The 18,329-nt window shown below is 36.5% G+C and overlaps 1 protein-coding gene and 1 pseudogene across 9 annotated transcripts in view; one reads left to right on the top strand and one right to left on the bottom strand.

The window, feature by feature from the left end:
• METTL15 (methyltransferase like 15) overlaps positions 1 to 18,329 on the top strand; it is a 442,005-nt gene that overhangs the window by 36,629 nt on the left and 387,047 nt on the right. The gene's annotated exons all lie outside the window — the stretch shown is intronic.
• On the bottom strand, positions 6,138 to 6,449 carry LOC100430400 (ATP synthase F(0) complex subunit g, mitochondrial pseudogene; annotated as a pseudogene).

The following is an 18,329-nucleotide window of genomic DNA, read 5'->3' as shown; positions in this document are numbered from 1 at the left end:
CTAACTTTTCCTACTTTGGGGGATACATCTGAGGGGAGTGTACTGTGGTATGGGGGCACAATTACCCATCTGTGAAGAGAAGACAGAGTAAGGATTTTCTTTTTTTCCTCAAAAGAATCCCAGTGATTTAGGAGGCATTTGAGAGAAATACAGACTGAAGATGATCGGTTACTCATCTAGAAAGAGGGGAACAAGGCATCCCTAGTTTCTTTTTTCTCCCAGTGAATACCTGGGATATGTGAGGGAGAGAGAGAAGAGCCGTCCTCTTTTCTTTCTTCTGTCCTTACATCCCTGAGTCCCTGTAACCTTGGGAGGGTGCAGACCATGGGTGCCAATGTGGCTTTTCACCCTTGTTAACAGGGGGCCTAGGAGGTGGGAATTGTCCACATTTACCCACATGCTGCCTTTCAGCTGCTGTCAGTAACCTTTTAGTTTCCTAGACCTTGTCTATGCCATGGATGCTAGCATGACCTCTATCCGTGAAATGGGAGGGGTCCTAATTGGCAGGAATGAGTCATGCTAAGATAAATCTGTGGTGCTGAGTCCTCAAACAAGGGAGAGTAAAGGGTGTCTTGTGAGTTGGGGTCCTGGCCTAATAAAATATTTTCCAAAAGGAAAACAAACAAAAACTCTCACATAGAAAAGCTCCCTGTTTTCTCAGGGCCATGTTAGAAAAGAAAAAACAAAAAAAACAAAAATACAGCTTAAATGCAGGATGGGGAAAATGCCTGAGGGAAAATCCTCTAGCTCTATACAAATGGGTTCCTCCAACAGGGAGAGAAACTCTTAGTCATTGTACCCTCATTTTGGCAAGGCCAGGAGTGGAAAGACTCTGTGGGCCCATGGCAGGAGTGGATGGTGAGCAGGAATTGCTGGCCAGCTGGCTGTGCAGGACCCGAGACTGCCCTGGGGCCCAGGTGGCGGCTGCAACTCATTCCTGCCCCATGTGGTTGTTGGATGTAGCATGTGCATGTGCAGACATGGCAATGCACCCCAGCTGGGAGGGAAGCAGGGAGGATAGGCACCTCCGCTTGCCTTTCTGTTCCGAGCGTGCACCCGGGCTGTTGGGGTAGGGGTGTGGGAAGTGCCTCTAAGAACAGACGGAAATCGCATTGTTCTGAATGGCATTTCTGATGGCTGGGCTAAATGCTCACTCTAGCTAGTAATATCTGCAGTTTGCAGCAACATCTTTAACATTATAAAAGAAGAGACAGGTACCATGATAGTCCTGGAACAAAAGAAGGAAAATACTGTGGGAAAGACTGGATTGGAATAAGGCCGACATTCCCAACCCTCGAGAGTGATGGGGGGTTTTTGGGGTACTCTCCAGCATCCTGTCCTCTGTTGCTGTGCCATTCATTCTTCTTTGGCTCACCAGAGGTTGGGTGCTGCATCTACCTTCAGAAAAAGTCTGAGGAGGAGAAGGCTCAGAAATGAAAGTGAAAGGTTTTGGATCTGCAATTTACTCATCTGCCAGGTATTCTGAACTTGTCCCCAAAATGATGAAGGATTTTTTTGCTCCTTAGCTCAACTAGGTCAGGGTTCTTGTCTCATTATCAGGAAGAAAGAGCCATGTGGCCATCAAAGAGTGAGTGGAGTAGAATTTATTAGGTGAAAAGGAAAGCTCTCAGCAAAAAGAGGGGTCCTGAAAGCAGGTTGCTGGTTGCCCCCTTCACAGTTGAACACAAGGGTGTTTTACATATATGCTGATGGGGCTGTGTTTGTATAAGGTTTGAATTCCTGGTGGATTCACCCCATTTCCCCCGTGGGCATGTGGGCCCTTATTCTGCTGTGGTATGTTTAGTCAAAGCTCCTGTTCAAGTTCCCTTATCTGGACCAAACACATGTGGGAGGTTGTCTAGGGACCCTTTCCTTACTGTATGCCTGAAGCTGGGTAACTCCTTTCATTATTATAGCCAAATAGGTTCTTCTTGCCCGATGCCCAGAAAGTTAATATGCTGAGAACAGCAGTAGTTGCAGCAGAGATAGTGTTTACTCATAACACTTTAATTGGGAGGAGGATGGGAGATATTTCTCAAATCTGCCTCTCTAAGAGTGTGGAGACTAGGGTTTTTAGGGGTAATTTGGTGGGCAGAGCACTAGGGAATAGGTATTGCTGATTGATTGGGGATGAAATCATGGGATTGTCCAAACTGTCTTCATGTGCTGAGTCAGTATCTGGGTGCGGGGTTTACAGGACTGGTTGAGTCAGTTCCTTGGTATGAATCACGGTCCTGTTGGTATCAGGTGGTATGGCTGAATGCACGAGTCTGAAAAATATCTGAAAGATCAATCTTACGTTTTGATAATAGTGCTATTATCTAAAGGAGCAACTGGGGAAGACTTTGACTTTGGGAGACAGAGACAGAGTCAGAGGCAGGCGGGTTGCTTAAGCCCAGAAGTTGGAGACCAGCCTTGGCAACATGGTGAAACCCTGTCTCTACAAAAAATTTAAAAACAAAATTATTCTGGCATGGTGGCATACACCTGTTGTCTCAGCTACTTGGGAGGCTGAATTGTGAGGATCGCTTTATCCGGAATGTCAAGGCTGCAGTGAACTGAGATCGCACCACTGCACTCCAGCATGCTTAACACACTGAAACCCTGTATCAAAATAAAAATAAAATAAATCTTGTGACCTCCAGCTATGTGACTCCTGAGTAGTAAGCAAGCTAGGGAACAATGGCTGGTGATTGCTTAATTACGCTTATAGCTTAACAGAATTCAAGTCTTTACCATAATTGTAACCTTATGGACTTTCATTATTTTCACGAACGCAGTTTCCATCCTGAACAAAGAGGAGGGTTAGTTTTAGGCAGGGACTGTTATCATCCTTGCTTTAAACTATGAACTAAATTCCTCCTATAGTTAGCTTGGCCTACACGGGGGAATGAACAAACAGCTTATGAGGTTAGAAGTGAGATGAAGTCAGCTAGTTAGATTTCTCTCAATCATATTCTTTGCAAAGGCAGTTTTACTGTTGTAGGAAAAAGCAGGACACTTCTGAGAAACCAAATGTCAAAAGCCAAAATGAAAACAAATTTAGTTTAAAGATGTTAATTGGCTTTATTTGCAATTCTAGAATTGGATAACACTTCATTCCATAAAGCAGAATGAGTGTTACAGAGAGTGGACCAGAGGAGATTGGTTTTATAGATAGAAAAGGGCCAAAGAAAAGAGAAACAAAGAACAAAGAGTAGATTGGTCACTTGAAAGTTACTTTTCTAGAAAGGCAAGAACAGGGAAACAGCATAATAAAAAAATATTAATATCAGGTTACTTAAGTTTATTTATTTTTGGGTAAGTGTTAAAGGAAGAAGGAAATTCATTATCTTGCTGACTGGCCTATTTTGGAAATTTGGCTGTCATTTTTCTCTCCTGATTTATTGGAAAGTCAAATAACAACTTAGTTTTGATTTGGTGACTGGGAACTTCAATGCTTTGATTTAGATTTTTAGTTTAGTGTATTGGGGCCTAGTGCAGGAGCTTCGCCCAAAACAGTAGATTTCTGTAATTTTTATTTAACGTGAAAGCACAGTGTGGCTAAGTGTAGACAGCAAGGATGTATGGAAAAAGATGAAGTTAAGAAGAACAAAAATGCTAGGCCTTAGACCATATTAAGAATATTGGTCTTCATTTTAAAAGCTGTGGGAATTCACTGAAAATTCATTAAATTCATTTTGATCAGAGGATGTGGGCTAACTAGATTAGATAGATATTTTGTAAAGAACATTCAGATTGCCTTGTGGAAAATAGAAGTGGTAGGCTGGGAGTGGGTTGTGCAAGAGTAGATGAAAGGAGACCAGTTAGAAAGCAACTGTATTTATTGAAAGAGATGGTGATAGTTTAGATAGAGTGGTAACAGTTTAAATGGACAGAGGTGGGCAGATATGAGGGGTTTTGAATATAAAATAAACAGAATCTGATGAAGAGCTAGATATGGGAAGTGAAGAGAGGGAACTGTTAAGGTAAGTATGTGGCCTTGTCGTAGGATGAACTAGGACTCTTTTTTTTTTTTTTTCCGTAATAGAAGATCACATATTTTGTTTTGGACATGTTTTTAGATGCTTTTCAGACAGCCAGAATAGAGTTTCAAGAGTCAGTTAGATACAGTGTTTTGGAGCTCAGAGGTAATGTTTGAGCATGAGACAAAAATTTACCAGATTTAATTCTTATTAAGTCATAACCCACGTGATACAGTCCTTGAGGAGTCTTATACTCAAAAAAACATAGTCCATTAAAACCACAATTATTTAAAAATAATGCAAGTTCTTTATGCATTTCTCAAAACCATGAAGGGACTCTTAACTCCCAGCAGTACTCTCTAGTATTGCTCTTGTTACCTTTCTCATCTTTTGTTTTCATCAGATGCAGCTGGTGTGCCATTCTTTTTTCAAAAACTACTGAAGGAGCTACCCCTCTACTCTCATCCAGGCTAGCTTTTATTCTAATTCATCCTTCTTCTTTTGTACTTTGCTCTGTATTATTTACGTTGATGTAACTGTTACTATTTTGACAACATAGGACCTTCCTTGCAGTGGATGATAGGGAAAGAAGCTGGTAGCATAAAGCCAGATGTTCCTTTGATGCTTTAGGAAGAGGAAAGTCAGGGAACACTTACGGGAACAAAGATGCATTAATGATTTTTGTCATGTAACTGAATGATCAGCATGTAAGTAAAAACGAAAACCATGAGCCTAGATGAATTTTGCCTTGAGAAAACACATCCTGATCCTTGAGTAGTTCCGTCATTTAATGACTCAGTTTAGGAAGATAAGCATAGAGGAGACCGATTAGGATCTCTGTTGACATCTGACTGGAACTTCATAGCTAACTCTTGCTTTAGGCTGCAGCCTAGGCATTTGTTTCTTTGAAAACCCTTTTTTGAAATTTCATTTCCAGGTTAGGTTCTGCTCCAGCAGGCACTGATTGCTCATTATGGTCCTTATCATTGCTATAATTTATTTAATTGCATGCGGTCCCCAATAGACTCTAACCTCTGGGAGGAGGAGAGACAAGTTCTTCATTTTAACCCCAGTAAGTGTAATCTTTTATGTAGTGGATCGCAATAAGCATTTGTTTAATTCAGGCAGGTATTCTCATTTGGCTCATTAGGTTTCATAATGTGTATGTCAATATTTTCTACTTAGCTTACTGTCAAAATATATAGATCCGCTCTTTAGAAAACAACGTAAAATAGCTGTACTCCAGCTTCTTATATCGGATTATGACTTTGACCTCTCTGTCACCTAATACTTATAAAAACTTTGGGGGAAATAAAATTTATGAAGGACTGCAATGTACTTAGACCATATAATTTTCACACTCTTAGAATTACTCTTACACATGTTTCACTGATATTCCATAGCTTATATAGAGGAATAATAAAAGTAATGCAACTTTGAAACTGATTATTGTGTTTACTCCAGAGATGGAGGAGGAAGTGGTAATTTACTATCTTACCAGTTTATGAGGACTAATAGGATTTTTTTCTTTTTTTTCCTTTTTTTTTTTTTTTTTTTTTTTTTTTGAGACAGAGTCTTGCTCTGTCGCCCAGGCTGGAGTGCAGTGGTGCAATCTCGGCTGACTGCAAGCTCTGCCTCCCGGGTTCACGCCATTCTCCTGCCTCAGCCTCCTGAGTAGCTGGGACTACAGGCGCCCGCCACTGTGCCCGGCTAATTTTTTGTATTTTTAGTAGAGACGGGGTTTCACTGTGGTCTTGATCTCCTGACCTTGTGATCCACCCGCCTTGGCCTCCCAAAGTGCTGGGATTACAGGCGTGAGCCACCGCGCCCGGCCAGGATTTTTTTTTCAAAGTGCAGTAGCAGGAAGGCTTATTTTGAATGACCAGGGTTTAGATGTATATGTGCGTGTGTGTAATTTTTGGTGGATATAGTGAATGATGCAACCATTTATGTTTCTCTCTTTGCAGTGGCTTTTAGGGAACTCACTGGTAAATTTTGTGGCCTGCTTATATTAAAGGATGTAAACATTGTATGTCCTTTCTTTTGAGTGACAGTCATACCACTGATTATACTTTTTTTGGACACATTTTATTCAGATAGCAGTTTGATCACACATGATCCAAGAACACTCAAATAGTAAATAAAATATAATCAGATGTTAAAAACTTGTTGTCAAATGTTATAGGCAATGAGGCAATGCTTACTTATGATTGCTCCAATATAAAACCACATTTACACCTCAGTGGCCACTGAACCATTCAGCACAGCTTCCTTAACTGTCAGCTGTTAGAAGCTAGCAGTGTGAGCACTGTTGACTATTTTTTTCAGGCTCTGAATAGCTGTCAGGATCTCAGTAGGAGTTGGAGGAGTTAGCTCAACTTTGGCTTAGTATCTAAATGCGGCCAATGTAGGCTTCAAATAAGTCACAGCAGTGTTCACTAGTGTTGGAGCCTCCTCCTCCAGGTTTCAGACAAATCGGACCATGATTTTAGGATGAAAAATCCATGGCCCCAAATGGCTAGCTAATTATACTTTTAAAATTCCTCTTATCTTTATTGCTACCTTCATCTCTTTCCTATTTCCATTTCTTTACTGTTTTACTTTCTGTACTTCCTGTACTTTGTAAGTCATCTCAGAATTTTTTGAATTTAAAATTTTTTAAAATTTTTCATATGGCATGAAAAAATTACTTGTAGACATCTATAACATAATGGATCTCTTATTGGTAATTTGTTTGGGAACTGACTTGGTACTAATTGGTACTAACTTTGATTTCTCTCACTGGATTCCTAGACTCTCCAGGATGTTAGGACAGGCTGTGGCCTGTGGAACACCTCGTCTTGTACATTCTGTTTTCTGAATAAAGGGTCTTCTTTGTTTTCCCTGCAACGAGTGGTCTTTTGTTCCTCATTTCTGTGGTCCATTACCCATTCTCCCAACCCAATGGCATGTCAAAGCTATTTAAAATTTAAAAAAACTATTAATATAATTGTCTATTAATAAAACTATTTATAATAATTATAATTGCTTATTTAAAAACTATTAATATAATTGCTTATTAAAAAACTATTAATATTACTCTGATTTAATAAACTGAGGTAAACTATATAATAAAAGTTATTGTCCTCTTTTTCATATTATGTTTTGTAATTTGAAGAATCATTTAAAGCTTTAGATTTATTCTAGAAAAGTCTATAATTGAATCATACCATGATAAGCTAAATCTGAAAATGTAAGAAAGTTTCTATGGGATAGATGTATGATGATTTTAGGCTTTTCTTCAAGTCTGGATTTTGTTTCCACTGCTATTTTAATGAGTTAGGAAATATGAGATATTTAAATATGATGAGGTGAAGTTCATTGAACACTTTAATGTTGGTTATATTATTTATATCCTCTATATAGTTTAAAAAACAACTAGCATATTTTATAGATATATTTGCAAGACTGATTTTAAAATAATATGTTTTCATTGTTTTGTTAACAAATCAAACTTTTCAAGCTATTTCTGACTGTTAAACCTTTCTGGAAAGTTGTTCCATATCCTTCCGGTCATCTAAATTTATCACAAGGTTTTAACTAAGAAGGTTGGTGAACCCTCTTTCCTTTTGATCTTGCATCCTGGCGAGTGCTTGAATATTTCTTGTGTAAGAAAAGTTTTGGTAGATGAGTCAGTGCACTGAGTCATAGGCAGCATGAAGCCTCTAGTGTTCTATACTAACTAATTGGAAACAGTTTCAAAATTAATTAAGGCACAGTTGTCAGCTCAGTGTTACTGATTGACATCCCACCAAAGTATTTTGTCTTTTGGCAACTTGGTTAATTGTTCTTTGGTATTTAGATTTTTTTTTTGCTTTATAGATTTTTAAAAATCTGTTGAATAGACCTATAGTTACCATGTTGATTTTTATTTTTTAGAATCCTGTTATGAACCCTGTGTCATTGTGATTAATTTCTTCCTTACTTGATGCCTTTTTTTCTCTTAAAAATATTCAATACAATATCTTTTCTTTTTATCTTGCTAATTTATCAGTCTATGAGAAAGTCTGTTATGCTCCACACAAACCAGTTCATAAGTAAAAGCATATTGATTTGTTCAATAATAGCCCAGTATCCAATTAAACATTATGTTTTACTTAATAAAAAACAAATTAAGTGGCTTGCTTACATTCCTTTACATTGCATTAATTTGACCTTAATAAATTCATTAAAAATGATGTTTTTAAAAGTCTCTTCCTTCATTAGGTTCATATTTATTTAAAATAAAGTATTCGAAAGAAAGTATTTCATTTATATAAAGAATTTTGCAAGGAGGGATTGATTAGGTGTTCTTCATGTTTATGGAAGAATAAACAAAAGGAAATCAAGACCAGGAAGGTATTTTGGCTGAAGAGAGCAAGTATGTGCTGGCAAAATGATAAAATGCTAGAATGGATTACTGAATAAAATAAGAAAAGAAGAGAACTCACATATTAAAGACCTGATAGGTTTCAGGCACTTTACATATATTATTTCTCTAAATCCTCCCAGCATCTATGAGATCGAAATTATTTACCTATAATCAAATGTGGATCTTGAAGCCTCAACAATATCTGTATAATAAACACCTAAGACAGTCTACAACAGCATTTTAGTGTGCTGTCTAGTGCCAGATTCAGGCATTATGCTAAAGGAAAATTCAGGAAAAGCATTTGATCTAGTTACAAAGTAGACAATCTTTAGGGCAATAAGTGGATTACACATCCTTCAGTCATTCCTCTGAAACATTTCTTTTGAAGTTATTGATTGAAATTGAGACACATTTTATAATTGATGACATACTATAATTTAATTGGCAGTATCTTTTCTTCATGATATGTAACATTAATGCTGCATCGCATAATCAGTATCATCTTAGATTTGATAGAGTACAGTTGATGGTCGGTCTTTGATGGAATACCATATATGATCTTTATCACTCATTAGAAAACTTTAAGAACAATGGTAACCTATTGGTTTTTTGTTCATTATCCCTAAGTTCTGATGAGATGATTTTGAAAAATTCTGTGGTCAAATGTGTTTTAAAAATACAGCATAATCTATTCTTCTCCTGGAGATTTTCAGTGCAAACTAACATATAAGAATTCTAGTAAAACAAACAAACGAACAAACAAACAAAAAAACAACATTTTTATCTTTGTTTAACCCATTGTACAAACTTATTTGATCATATATTTCCTCCACCCTGACAAACTCTGTTTTACTTACCTAGTTTTCAAAGGACATTATGCATGTGCCTGAGGAGTTTAATGCTTTATCTAACTTTGGGAAATGCTGGGTTACTTGTTCTTTTACCTAAAATTGAGTATTACCAGTTAGAGTCTAAATCTTTCTGAGGGTCCACACAGTTTTCTCTCCAGTCTTCTTATCCAACGTCATTTTATTTATGTATATTTTGCTCATAGGTTGGCCAGACCCGCATTACCAATTTCTTATTTTTTGTTTCAACTTTTACTTCTTGAGTCATATCTTGGTATATAGTTTTTCATTTACTAATAAATTTGATATTTGAAATTTATTAACTGGATGTTTAGAGTTTCATTAAAGATTCTAAATAGAGAATTAATGGTCATGTATAAATTGGAAAGGAAAAAAAATCAAATTTTCTGACATTTTATGATACCTAAAAGTCAGTAGGTTATGGTAGCCTTATTTCCACGTTACGCTGATTGCTTCACAGGTACAACATTTTTCATCTACAAAGATTCTCTGAAGAGTTAATCTCCCTTCCCTGCTATTTTTCTTGTTTCTTTCTTCACTCCCTGGCCGTCACATCTTCCTTCCCCACTTCCCTCTACCTTCTCTCAAAAATCTGGACTCAACTTATTTACTGATTCTATGTTCTTTCAGCATTATTTAATTCTTTAATATTGGGTCATGCTTATTTCCGATTATATTTTCCATTTTTATAATTTTGCTTCTCTAGCCCTACTTTTAGCACTTGACAAGAGAACTTGTCGAAGTCTTTGGCTTTTTATACCTAAGCTAAATGAGCTACTATTTACCAATCTCCCTGATTGTCACAGTAGTTTATCATATTTAAGTCACCAAGGGATTGAGATAAGCTGATTTTATTTCAACTTTTTCAAAATTCTTCCTTACCTATGGTATTTGTAGTCATGGTCTATGCTTGTGGTGGTCAGTCCTGTCAAGTAGTATTCTTAAGTTTGTTTTGTTCCTATCACTGTGCTAACCATCTTAGACTTTATATATTCTGTGTTTTTAAACACTCTGATCTCAGTGAGGAAAAATCCATTAATTTGTAACTTATTGCATTCATAGCATAATAATACTGCATTAAAAGGATGGGAAATGAGAATAGAAATGTGGATTGGTACCACATTGTGTAGCAGTTTGACGGCCAGACTAAGACACTGCTAGGCTAAGGCAGCTTTTCAGAAGGGAATAATACACTTTATTTTTCTTGTTCTGCCATGTAGTTAGCCTAAACACTTGAATTATTTCAAGTAGGAGCTTGGTAGTTTATCATCACGTCTTCTGGACTTCAATTAATTTTTTTTTTTTTTTTTTTTAGCCATTTCTACTTTGAAGAACCTATGTGATAGGATTTTTCTGGTAATTAGATTAGAAGTTGTTCATAAAGTGTTTAACAAACAGTACTTGGTACAGACAGAGATGATAATATAATGACAAAAATATTGGATTATGGATGTAGCTGAAGTGTGTGTGTGTTTGTGTGGCAGGGGTGAGTGGTGGGTGTTGAACTACCAAATCTGCTCTCATCTAGCCAAACTGCCATGTATCAGATATACTACACCAGGGCCATTCTTGCAGTTTACATTTTTTAGATTGGAAATCAAGAGACCTGGGTTCTTACACCAACTCTCTGTTACTTTGCAGGTTACCTTTCCTTCTAGGCCATGGTGCCTTCATAGATAAAATAATGAATTTGGATTAGGTAATTATTAGATTTAAAATATATGATTCTTTAGGGATAGGCAACGAGTGGCTAAAGATCCATTAAGGAGAACATGTAAGTAGGATCATCTCTTTTATCTCATTGCACTGTTTCTGATGGATTACCCAAAACCAAACTGGCATATGACTTCGGAATTCATTTGCTTCACATAGAAAAATTATTTTCAATACAAAAAGGCCTATGTAGAAAAGCACTATAACAAAACAGTACTTAAATTTTATTTAAAATATATTTGCATTTCTCAAATTGAGAGTCAGTAAAGAAAATTCCAAGGCAAGAAAGCATCTTTGAGATGCTTTGCAATTAGAAACACTCATGGAGACAACTGAAGAATTTAGAAAAATAAATTGAATAATATTTGATAAATTTAGACTCTCAGCAAACCCAGGACCCAATGTAGCTTCTTTGAATTTCAAATATAGAAACTATAGGCCTGCCATTACTCAGGGTACATTTCTTGGGCAGGCAGTCCTAAACTCCTGGTCAGATTAGGTTTGAAAGGTTTAATCAGTTCTTATCCACTGCGCCCCAGCCCTCCAATCTCCTGCAATGCTGTTTTGTGTCTTATTGTCAACAGAGTGGGGCTAGAAGATTTCCAAGATAACTTTCAATTTATTAGTTATACTGCATTAGTATAGTATTGATATTTTTTCGTTTGGCTTTTGTGTTCCATTGGTTCTTTTGTTTTCTCTTTTCTGTTGCCTATTTTCTATATTCTTTCTTCTTGTTACTGTCTACTTAGGCCATGAAATTGAGATGGATTTTTGTGAGAGATATTGAGGGAACAAAGGAATTGGACTGATGAAGCTTTGCTAACACCTCTTCCTCAAACACACAAACTAACTTTATTATTTTGAATATGGAGAGGGAGGAAACAATGAGAAGACAAAAGGAGAAAAGGTGAAGACAGTGAATTGGAAAAGGTATTTTAAAAATATCTGTACTAACTTTAAAATGGGGGTGATTTTAAAAAATGAAAAATCCCTCTCCTTTATACACATATCCTCTGTGTGATAGAAAAAAAAAAAAAAAAGAAAACCCCTAAAATTTATATGATTTCATTCTAAAGGAAAGAGCTTTGTTGCCTTCTAGTTATCAGTTTAGAAATCCAGCTCATTAGGGTCAGACTGTTAAAACCAAGAAAATCATTGCTGCCTATTCAAGAGTTGAGACTTTAGCTTTACTTTTCTGTGAGTTTTTATTTATCAGAGGTATTCTCAGGAGGTAATGATGAACCTGAAACTGTTCCAGCCTGTGCTGAAATACTCCCACACCATGAGAGTGTAAATTTATCAAATATTATTCAATTTATTTTACTAAATTCTTCGGTTGTCTCAATGAGTGTTTCCAATTGCAAATTGGAATAGATTTAAGCACTCTTTGTAAACCCATGCCAGGAAGTTCTTCCCATTTGAAGTTTTTGCTGTCAGACTAAGAGGAGGGAATTCCCATCTGTTCAGAGGCAACAGTGACCAAAAAAAAAAAAAAAAAAGAAAAGAAAAAAAGGGTAATAAGAAAAGTTTTCCGTGCTTTTTGTGATGACAAGTTTTCATTGGGATGAGTTAACTCTATTAGCATACTTGATTGCTTAATATTCACCCCTCTCCCTTCTTTAAAACATCATATCCCCACCTTCTCATCTCTTACCATGCTGACTGCAAGAACCTCTTAACTGACCACTTACTTTCAATACATCTTTTAATTTGCTGTTATATGGATCTCACTTTAGATCTGATCACATCATTTTATAGTGTAATGGTTTGCAAATTACTGGCAAAATGTACAAAGTTCCTTTACCACCAGGCCCATTTTACCCCTTCAACCTCCCCTTCTGCCAACATGCCCTACTTCCTACTTGATACCCATATGAGGCACATAATTTTCTTTTCAGGTCTCTGACTTTGCACATGCTTCTGTCCATTCTTTCTTCCATGATGGCATTTATTGCACTGTTCACTACCTTGTTTGCTCTTTCTTCCAGGATGGAGTTACTACACTTTGTAATTGTCTCTTAACTTGCCTGTTTCCTCTTTAAAACTATGGTGGATTCATACCTACTTTATATATTTCTGGCTTTTAGCACAGTACCTCATTCAATAACTTTATTGCATTACTGTCCCTCCTTCTGTATCTTGTAATTTTCTGGGTGTCTCAGCCCAACAAGGTTTAGGATCTTAAGTAGGCTTATAGCTGTTCTTTAAGACCTGTCAATTTCCTGAGTGATCCTCTCAAAAATTCTTTAATTTTTATACCCACTGTTATTGGTCCCACCCTCTTCCTTCAGATTTCAATAATCAGATACAGTTACTTGCCTCTGAAATAAAGAAGGTAAATTCCCAGCATGAGTGTCTGGTTTATTTATACTATATAACACTAGTTAGTGGATCTGGCATTTCTGCTTTTATTTCCCGAGACTTTTAGACTTTCCCTTCTGTCTCCTGGACCGCACCTGCTACTTTATGTACATTTTAGATAGGTGAACTGAGATTTAGAGGAGTGAAATGAGTTGTCCAAGATCATGGAGCTAGGAAGTGATATAATTAGTTTTATATGTCCTCAAAGCCTATGTGTGCTTTTTTTTTTTTTTTTTTTTTAATTAATTGCAGCACACCGCTAACCTCATAAGCACTAGGCCTAAGCTGCTCTCTTAAATTATCTACTAATGTCCCTTATGTTGAATTCATTTCTCATTTCCAAATGGATGGCAAGGAGGAAGTGGGCTTTAGGATATAAATTTTTTCTTTTTCGTCAATTTTGATGAAAGGAATTTGTTTATGTATTTAGTAATAGCCATATGATGGTCACTAAATTTTGTTTTTTAAATATAGTTTGACAGACAAAAAGGGAAAAATGTTATGAAACATTTCTTTTTTTTAACTCACAGTCTTTGAGGACCTTTTTTTTTTTGTACATTGGAAAATAATTTAGAAAAAGTGAAATACAGCCATCTCTTGGTGTACATGAGGGATTGGTTCTGGGATCCCCTTGGATACCAAAATCCAAAGACACTCAAGTCGTTTATATAAAATGTTGTCGTATTTGTATGTAGCTGTTACAGGAAAGGGGTCTGTCTGTATCCAGACCTCAAGAGGTGTTCTTAGATCTAGTGCAAGAAAGAATTAGAAAGCACGTTTATTAGAAAAGTAAAGGAATAAAAGAATGGCTACTCTATAGGCAGAGTAGCCCTCAGGGCTGCGGTTTGGCTGTTTTTATTGTTACTTCTTGATTATATCCTAAACAAGGGTAGATTATTCATGAGTTTTCTGGGAAAGGGGTGGGCAATTCCCAGAACCGAAGGTTCCTCCCCTTTTTAGACCATTATAGGGTAACTTCATGACGTTGCCATGGCATTTGCAAACTGTCATGGCACTGGTGGGAGTGTCTTTTAGCATGCAAATGCATTATAATTAGCATATAATGTAGTGAGGAGGACCAGAGGTCACTTTCATGGCCATCTTGGTTTTGGTGGGTTTGGGCCAGCTTCTTTACACCTTGTTTTATCAGCATGGGCTTTGTGACTATATCTTGTGCTGACCCCCTGCCTCATCCTGTGACTTACAATGTCTAACCTGCTGTGTCTCAGCCTTGTTTCACCCAGCTCCTATTCAAGATGGATTCATTCTGGTTCAAATACCTCTGACATAACTACACACATCTTCCCTTTAAATCATCTCTAGATTACTTATAATATCTAATACAATGCCTCTCTATCCCTTTATTCCAGTGGATTCAACATGGTACTCTCCATGCTGGCAAATTCAAGTTTTGGTTTTTAGAACTTTCTGGAATGTTTCTTTCTGAATATTTTTGATCCTTGCTTAGTTGAATCCATGGATGGGGAACCCATGAATACAGAGGGCTGACTGTATTCTAATGTGTGATTTATGCAGTTGGGATTGGTTAAATGGAGAGAGAGTGAAGAGATAAAAGAAAAAATTGAGATACATAGGTAGATGAGCCCACCAAAATATTGGTCTGTTGGTTGCTTGTAAGAGAAAATAAAGAATTAGAAAACTTCATTTTACTGTTATACTTACATTTTGTTTGAGTGACCCAGTCTACTACTGAGTGGGCAAAGAATGTGCTTAGAACATGATGGAATTGGCATTTAGAAAATCCAACAGATAAAATATTATACTCACTGACTCATGAAACAGAAACAATTAAGGTCCCAATTTAGCATTCTAAATTGTCCAGATTCTGGGCAGAGGATCTAATCGTTAGGCTCATTTTACAAATATCCATGTGGCAGAGTTGGAAGGATGAGCTAAGTGCAGATATCAGTAGTGCTGGGATAAGTTCAGGTTTAAAATTTGAGCCTCTGTTAATCTCTATAAATTGACTCATTTACATTTGTCAATTAATAGAGATATTAGAAATGTAAATTTCTAAATATCAATTGAAATAATAGAGCTGTTTGAATTTTCAAAGTAGGTTCTTACTTGATTTTTCTGTTATTGATTCTTTCATGTGTAACTCATAAGTGCAAAGTTTATCTTAATTTCAGAGGAGCTGGAAAGGAAATTAGGAGGTACAATTTTTAATTGAAGGGGAGATTCTAGCATAGTGGTTAACAACACAGGCTGTGGAGCCAGACTGCTTGAGGACAAATCTATGTTCTTTCTCTTTCTTGTTACTTGCTTTATGATCTTGGAAAAGCCACTTGATTTCCCATTGCTTTTATTTTCTCATTTGTACAATGTGGATAGTATAATACCTACCTTATATGGTAGTAAGTTCTTGGTAAATCTTAACAATTTGTAGTTTCTGCCTTGCCATTAACATGTTCTGTTATCTTTGGCAAGTAACTTTATATCTTTGGGCTTTGTTTATTAACTTTTGTATGAGGGTATAAATAAGCTCTAGTTTATCTTCTAGTTCTAGAACTGATTTTAATAGAATAAAATAGGCATATCACAGCTTATAGAATAAGCGTATGAAAAATACATAAATTTTGTTATTAAGTACTTGAATAAATAAAGTTGTAATGTCAGAGGTCTGTGACTTAGTACTGTATCCCTTTGGACAAGTTGGTTGGCTTCTTTAAGCTTTATTAGTTTTACCTATAAAATAGGATAATAAGAACTCTCTCATACAAGAATTGTGCTGATTTTAAGAAATAACACCTGCAAAATGTCAATTATAATGCCTGATTATATAGTATGTAGTTAATAATGCTACTACCCTTAAATCCCTCTTACACAGGGTCTCTATTTTTCTCAGTTCTGTCTTACAAAGGAATGTCTCTCTAATTTATACATTTGAATTTGTGCCATTCTCAATATGGGATGATTTTAGTGTATGACTTAAGTGAATTTGTGAGACACAACGGAGCAAGTTTTATCCAGTTATTTTTGAAAGGAAGAGCCATTAAGAAGATACAAAATATAGAAGTTTCTCCTAATGGAATTTATTTTGGCAGGATCAGGATTGAAAATACAAGGAAAAGAGAATTAAGAAAGCAGGTTAAAGGTAAGGTGATCTCTTGATGTCTGCAGCATTAAGGTAGCATTTTATGGGAAAACTGGTCCCAGCCTCTTTCTATCTCATACCTTTATTTTCTTAAGGTTTTTCTCTGGTTTAGGATTGTTTTATATCCAATAAATCCTCCCCATTCATAATGATTTTTAGAATGTAATGCTCTCCAATAGGAATATGGCATTGGTTCTTTAACTGGTTTTGTTAGGCCTTGAAGAAACAACAACTAACTTTTCTAAGTTTCAGCATCTTCTTTTACAAGGGGTGGAGGAGAGAATGAGATTAGTTATTTAAATGTTTTCCAGCTCTAAAATGTTATGGTTCCTATTATTAATCTAAGTATGTTGCTCTACACATTCAATCAACCTTAGAAAATGCTACCTTTATTCCAACTAAATTGCCTTTCGAGCCAATTCTTGATCTATCCAGGAACATGGAGCTTATTACTTTACAGCCTCAATAATGCCATCCTTTCTGTCTTTACTTTTACCTTTGTTAGAATTCACTGTTTTTTTCCTTCCCACCTCTGCCAGGTTTCTGGAGTGCTCTGTTTGAATTAATGGCCTGTGGACCCTCTTAGCAGAGATGAGAGGCAGAGGGTAGGGAGACCATATTGCATATAGGATCTGCAGGTTTGTGTGAAGGCCAAGGAGGAAAGGGCAATGCAGGGAAGAGGACAAGAGGTTAGGTCTTGGATAAAGACTGTGTGAGTTCAAATTCTGGCTTTTTTGTGTGCCTCAATTTCTTTAAGTATAATGAGGATAATAACTCCCATAGGACTGTGTTAATGAGATTATGTATTTGGTAATGATCTTAAGACAATGCTTCATTCTTAGTAAGCATTAAATAAACGGTAGCTAGTATTAACAGTTATTTTTTTAAAGGGTTTTTACTAAGAACCTTATAAGGATTACATCAGGAAGCAGGCTGTCCCTGTAAGATCACTTATATGCCATTTGAGCGTAAGTACAGTAATTAATAGCACGATCTTCATTTTATGTGGTAAATGTGACTTAGCAGAAACTAATACGACTGAAGTCGAAGACTGAATAAATGTAAATTTCTTCTTTAAGATTAATATTTTGCTTATTACATGTATATTTTGTATGTTCCCATGTGTGTCTAATGTGTTATTATTCTTTATACTTTAGAGTCTAAAATATACCCTATGATAGGAAATTAGATTTGGAAGTCACCGCATAAAAAATCTCATTCATCCCTTGTCCTTTACGGAAGACATGATCCTGAAAGGTACCCAGTTGAGGAAGAAGTAGGAATTGAGGACCTGAAATCCCTATTAAGTTATATACAATTGGAGACATTTTCTATTTTTAAAATGACTATAATGGTTAGAAATTCATCTTTCTATTCATGTCATAAATGTATTTCATTTTTGAGACTTTAACATTAGTAGATTTCAGTGTGTTAAGAAAGTGTATATTTAGGCCGGGCGCGGTGGCTCAAGCCTGTAATCCCAGCACTTTGGGAGGCCGAGACGGGCGGATCACGAGGTCAGGAGATCGAGACCATCCTGGCTAACACAGTGAAACCCCGTCTCTACTAAAAATACAAAAAACTTAGCCGGGCGAGGTGGCAGGCGCCTGTAGTCCCAGCTACTCGGGAGGCTGAGGCAGGAGAATGGCGTAAACCCGGGAGGCGGAGCTTGCAGTGAGCTGAGATCCGGCCACTGCACTCCAACCTGGGTGACAGAGCAAGACTCCGTCTCAAAAAAAAAAAAAAAAAAAAAAAAAAGAAAGTGTATATTTAGTTCAGAATTCCATAATTGTTCCTGATGGTAGATATTCAATACAATAGAATCTCTGAAGCCTTTAAAAATGACCCTTTCAAATAGATAAATATCTTTGCCCATAAACATTTACTTTGTAGGTGTCATTACTTTGTAGGTG

The sequence above is a fragment of the Macaca mulatta genome, chromosome 14 (assembly GCF_049350105.2).
Source record: "Macaca mulatta isolate MMU2019108-1 chromosome 14, T2T-MMU8v2.0, whole genome shotgun sequence".
NCBI lineage: Eukaryota > Metazoa > Chordata > Mammalia > Primates > Cercopithecidae > Macaca > Macaca mulatta.
Note: the sequence above shows the minus strand (reverse complement) of the source record. Positions and strands in the feature narration are given on the sequence as shown.